A 6,802-nucleotide genomic window follows, 5' to 3' on the forward strand; every position below is an offset into this window, starting at 1 on the left:
CAGTCAGTACAGTACTTTCTGTGCAACTACGAGGAGTGCAAAAATGGAAAGTTATAATTCAGCCTCAGCTTATGCCATAATACCTGCTGAAGACCTCTCACACATGCCTACAGGACCAGATGGGGACTTTGTCAGTGTGTCTCTAGCTCACAGACTTCCTGGTGCCAGAATTTCTCATTGAGAGGTGAGTTAACATCAAAGGAGGTGTTGATCACATGACCTTCCCCCCCAGTCTCTTACCTGATCTGGAAATCAAAGCTCTTCCTGAAGGTTTGAAATGTGAACCTTCTCTATCCCCAGCAACTGGTATACAAAAGAATTAAATCCCCCTTCTGCTGAAAGACCCACAAAGTGAGGACTCCCTCACATTCTGATTCAGGAGAGGTGACACCCCAAATCACACAAGAAATGGTCTTGCTGCAAACTGCAAGAGGACTTTTATTCAAGAGCTCTCTTGGGCCCACGGCCATACACCACACAGGGGTAGAGGACTGTGGCACCCCGAGTAGCGGGGTAAGGGGGTATTTAAAGGAAGAAACCACAACTCAAGAAAGTGGGGAGGGCTTTGTTGGAAAATACCAAAGATACCAGTTAAGAGTCCCAAGGAAGTGCAAAGTCACAAGAGTCATAAGGAATACCTGGTAATTGTTCTGGTTATCTCTCAAGACAGTTTCTAAGAGCCCCTAACAATAACACATTTGCATAGCAGGTTCCAGTAATGGTCAGGGTGACTTTCTTTGAATGAACACTCTTTGAACCTAGGAAGCTGGTGGGTAGAGGAATGTCGCTATCTGTTTTATGATTAGCATACCTTGGAGCATTAAGTCACAGAGGTCACATTCCCAAGCCTGGGCCTAAAGGCCTAGAATTTTGTTTTTAATTTATACTTTCACTGCCACATTAGATTTTATCCCTTTTTTTCCCCCAGGAATCCCCAAGACTGTGTGTCTCCAGTGTTGAACCTGGACTCTCACCCCCTCCCCTGGAACACCTATCAGGTTGCTGATTCTATTTTATTAGTCTCTCTAATGTAAAATTATTGATCTCAGCTTCACTCTTGAACTCCCTCATCATCTCTATCCTAGCAAGGACCTGGATTTGATCCCTGGTATGTGGGGCAATGGGCTATGCACAGACAGCCTGGTCTCCAGTCGAGCTGAGGTCTTGAACTCTGGGGGACCAGGTGGGTGGTGATTTCCATTTACATGGGATGGAAGGCATTTGATCAGGTCTCCTGGACCCCTGGCTCCTGTTGAAGTTACCACCCACCACAGCCTCCACAAGAGGCATGTGGCTAGCAGTCACATAGACAAAGTCCCAAGCTTCTGGCCTTCTGGCTAGACTCCTCCTCACAGTTACCTAGCAACAGCAAGATAGCTCAGCCCACTATAAGAGGGACTGTTTGGCCCCTCCTCGATCTCTAAGCTTTACCTCTCTCTCCAAGCCTTCATCTTTCTTACTCTCTAGCTCTCTCTTTTCTCTCTTTCTCTTCCCCTCCTTCTCTCTATGTGGCCATGGCCAGTCTCTCTCTCTTTCTATCTTCTCTCTTTCCCCCTGCCTTTCTAAAATAAAGCTCTAAAATCATAGACTGTCTCTGACTATCAAGGCCCAGCATGCTTGAACAATGGGATAGGCTTTCTCTTAACAAGCCATGTCTAACCTCCCGCCAGGACACCTTCCTATGTTGCAGCCACTGACCAGACTAAGGACTCTTGCCTGTGTAGGAACCACCCAGTGCCCCTTCTCCCCCTGACCTCTCTTCCTTTCCCCTCTGGGGCAGAGTGTCACCCCAGGGCCCCTATCTGTTCTCAGCTCCTCCCCTGTATCCAGCATGGGATGCCAATGCATCCCAATGTGTGGGTCAGTGGTTTAACACAGCCAGATGCCCACCTGGGGCCACATGGAAAGTGTCCGGCAGTCCTCCCATATCTGCCCACCCAGAGCACCAGAACTCTGGCAGGACAAGGCCAGCCTGGTCTACAAAGTGAGTTCCAGGACAGCCAGGGATACACAGAGAAACCCTGACTTGCCCCTCCACCTGCCACCCCACCCCCCAAAGAGATTGGTGAGGCCCAGAGCTGAGGAAGAGGCAAAAGAAGAAAAATTCCTATTGCTTGCTCTCCACCTTGCATAGTGAAGTCAGTAAGCTTCAGGTTCTGCCAGTGATATTGTATCCAAAAGTAAATGAAGAACAAACAAAATAAATGAAATATGGTGGAGAAGGAAATTGAGGAAGATGTCGGTCATTAATCTCTGGTCTCCACATGACCTCACAACCATGCCTGGGAACATGCACAAGTACTGATACATACACAATAAAGACCTGTTATAAATGTATATACAATGAGAAACTTTGTTGAGTGAGTATTTTCACAATGTTTTTCATAAAAGGAGAGAGTTCTCACACCATATGACCCCAGCTAATGAATTGAAAATTGTTATCATCATTCAGATATATTCAATAAAAATAAAAGTTGCATTTTGATTACAAAAGTGCTATTTTTTTTTACCTCAGTTATAAAATTTCTGAGAAAAATACATTAAAGGGGGCAAAGTTTCTTATGTCTCTTGGTTTCTGAAGTTTAAGGATGGGGTCCATCATCTCTATTGCTTTTCTAGTTTGCTTGTTTATTTCTTGTTATCGTTTTCTGTTTGGGGGAGTGAAATGCAGCCCAGGCTGGCCTGGAACCATGCAGTGGAAGCTGCCTTGAGTTGTTGGTCTTTCTTCCAAGTTTGGATTTCCAGCAATATAAGAATGTGTTGATACACTTAGGCTATACTTTTTAGGCCAGTGGCAAGAGAACCATCAAGGTAGAAGATTGTGGTATAAGAAACCTCTAAAAGGGAATGAAGAGGAAGAAGGAAGAAGAAGAGAAGGGGAGGGGCAAGCAAGAGACCATTTCCTGGTAGCCAGTTTTGTATGATCTCATAAGCAGATTAACCCCGAATGAGATTAGCATCATATTCTCATGATCCAGGATTTACAAGGAGGAAGCTTTTAAGGGTCACTTCACTTCTTAACCACAACTCTGGGAAATCTCAGAACACATATCGTTTCAAGCAGCAGTTCTCAAGAAGGCAACATAACATAGTACAATCTAGGGTTTCTCCAGCTATAAGGTAGCATCATTTATATAGAGCATCCTCTTTTCTCCAAGGGGAGGAGCAGAACCTCACGGACATGAAGAGTGAATGATTGCTACTTGTTCCAGAAACTCATTTTTCTCCCTGTCTCCTTCATACTTTTTTTTTAAAGGGGGTAAACTGAAAGTATTCCAATATTAAAATAGAATAAAATCATTCAACCAAGTGGCCTGGAATTACATGTGAGCAACATCTTTGGCCTGTAGTTGAAACCCAGGCTGTGTTTCCTGCTACCCATCACAAGGACATTTCTGCGACTATAAGGGCAAGGGATTTTTTTTTTCTCACCAGCAAAAATTCAATTAACTCCCCAGGGACAGCAGGTGGGTGTCCTGTAATCCAATTCCGTTCTGACATTATTTTCTGGAGATAGTGGCAGATCCTGCAGGTTAACGGCTCAGTTTTAAAACTGTTCCTCCTTTGAGATGATGATAGTGTGAGGCACCAGGTTAGTTAACCATACATCTGATCAGCCAGCTATAAATTAATGTGTCTGTAAAACCCTCATTGGGTTCAACTAATTCTTGTGACTTACATAATTCATGGAAACACTATGACTTCCTGGCTTATTATTTGGTAAGAGATAAAGAATTTAGAAGAAGAAATGTACAGGGTTATATATAGGAGAAGGAAGGTGTGGAAGATTTTGTAATTTCTCTGGGTATATCCCTCCCAGGAAACCTCAGCAGTTTCTCCATCTAGAATATTACCAGCTTTGTCCTTTGGAGATTTTCTGGAAACTTCATTGATACTCAATAATTGATTAAATCACTGGCATTGAAGATCAACCTTTGCTGTCCTCCTTCTTCTCCCAAGATATTCAGAGGTTCGGTCCAAAGTTTCAGCTCTATAATTCTTTATATGTCTTTTGTGGGATAACTTCCCATGCTAAAGTAACTTAGAGGGGACCCATTCTTACCACAAAAGTAGGGGTTCATCACATTAGCAATTCTAAGTTTTAGGAGTTGCATGAGAGGAGTGGTGACTAATATTGGATATTTGTTTCATAGTATTATAGCTGCTAACAAACAATAAAACAATTATGAGAAACCCAAACAATTTTTAAAAGTTGAATTTAATTCCACTAGTGAAGCTCATAGGGAGACACACAGACACACCCACCCCACACAACACACACAGCCATACACATGTACAAACCCGTGCAATCTTTTCCATAATACTAATCAAATTTTTTTTATGAAATAAACATAAAGTATTATTTGCAAGGAATTAGCTCATCATTTTGGTTACTTTCCTGTCATCTAAACAAAGATTTTCTTCTCCCACTCTAGAGATCAGTGGTTTCCTGCCCCCATCAACAATCAAAAGTCCCCAACGTCCAGCGTGAATATGCTCTGATGTTCAGAAGCTTTTTCATAATAGGTTCCGTGTGAGTTTAAATGTTATCATAGGATTTCTCAGGCTATCCCCTTCCTGCCTAATTCTTCCAGTCATAGAGACATTAGTGCTGTCTTTTAAGATACACTGTGTTCCCATAGGACAGCTCCTTACACAGTGAGAAGCTTGCAGCAGAGCTGACCTTTCTGTAAAATTCTCATTTTATGTTTGTTAGCAAGTTGTACTTTTTTTTTTTTAGAACTCTTTCTGAGCATTTAAAGGCTGTAGGTCCATTTTGATGGATACATAAGATACTTTTCACTAAAACAAAGTGACCCTGGTTAACATGAATTACTAGAGAATCTATACAGGAAGTAAATCTAGCCAGCCTATTCACAGTGATGCCAAGTCTTAACAAATGCATAGGACATATTTCAGCAGAGGAAAAACAATACTTCAAATTGTAAATGAAACGTAAGAATAAGAGTTTATGAGGGTAGAAATAAAGGGACATAAATGAGTCAATGCTATTATTCATGACCTAATTTGGAATGTCAAATCTTGAAATATAATACTATCAAGGTCACTTTTTTTAAAAACCTTACAGTAAAATACATTATGCTACACTGAAGTTTAAACTGTATGCCTTTACAAACTTCACGGGATTGGGATGAATACTGGCTTCTGGTTATTAAGCATTTAAATCACCTCAACATTCAAAACCAGAAGTTCTCTTAGAGTTGGGATTCTTCTGTTTTCTGTATCCAGGGCCTAACACATACATACTCACTAAATGCATGCTAAACCAGTGTCCTAATTTAGCCTCTGTCAATGCATAGGTCAGGGACACTGAAGGATTCTTTCGAAGGTTAGTACATATTCTACTAAAAGGGGCATCCTTGGTTAAAGAAATTTGAGAACCATCTCATAGTAGGACTGTGTTTGAGATACTTCAGTTCAGCATTATCAGATATCTTAGAGGGAATTTCATTTTTAAAGGTCTGAGGAACAGTGCTTGTCTATGAGGAGGTGTCATTCACAAGAAATAGCCAACAATATAATTACAGCGAGAAAATGCTACTGTGTGATACTATGCATGCAGCGTAATATCTACTTTATGCCTGTCTATGCTCCCCACAGGGGTCCTCTATGACTTTAAATTCTATTTGCACAGCCATGGTTTTTAAAGGTTAAGGGGAAAATGCTCTTTCACTTGCTTATTGTTTTATTTACTTTGCTTAATGTTTGTTTTATTTTTATAACTTGGTTAGACTTATGTGAGTTTGCAAGACATAATGGCTAATATCACTTAATAGTGAGCATTAATCCATGTCAGTGGCCAACACATATATGAAAATATGTTTAATATTATCAATCACTAGGTAAATAAAATCAAACCCACAGTGTGATTTCATTTCACTCCAGTAGGCTGCTGTTGAAAAGACAAGAATTACAGCTGCAGACAAGGTTATGAAGAGACAAATATTTATGGACTGGTACTAGGAGACAAAGCCATCGGAGAGTTTTGGAGTATAGCAGTGAAACTCCCTGAACAAATCAGGAACAGAATGATCATGTTGTCTAGCAATCTGAATACTGGGTACATATCAAAAGAAAACAAAATTAATATGCCACAATGGCATAAACATGCTTATGGTCATTGCTTTCCTATCCACAGTATCCAAGAAATGAAAAGAACGTCAGTGTATATTAGTGTATGAATGGATAAGCAGATATTTTATGATTACATATGTATATATTAGAACAATTTTACATTATAAAATATAAAATCTAGATGTAGCTGTAAGAAAATAATTAAAAAAACACTTCATGATATCATTCATACATAAATCTAAAGATGTTTTGTTCATAGAAGTTAGGAGTGGGCTACTAACTGCCAGTTTGCTTGTGGGAATAAGTAAATATTGGTCAGCGTTACCAAGACATAGATAAAGAGGGTAAGCGTCCTGGTGTGCTGCTGCAGCACTGAGGAACTACAGATAATTATAATATACTCTCTATTTCCAGAAATCTGGAAGAAAGAATTTTTGATGTTTTCAACACAAAGAATTTATAAACACTAGAGGAGATTGAAAAATATGAAACAATATTTAAAGAGTGTGCTAGTAAGTGTAAAATTAGAAGTTAGAATGAATATACATATTTTTAAACTTGATTTAAAAAATTTTAATCTCAAAGAAAATTTATTTTTCTTATATTGTCCTTGGTATGTCATTTGTGTGGTAATTGACAAGATTATCTCTATTATAGTCAATTTGATAAATTATAGTAGATGTATATACTCATAAAACCAATAACC

The sequence above is a fragment of the Mus caroli genome, chromosome 8, assembly GCF_900094665.2.
Source record: "Mus caroli chromosome 8, CAROLI_EIJ_v1.1, whole genome shotgun sequence".
NCBI classification, from domain to species: domain Eukaryota; kingdom Metazoa; phylum Chordata; class Mammalia; order Rodentia; family Muridae; genus Mus; species Mus caroli.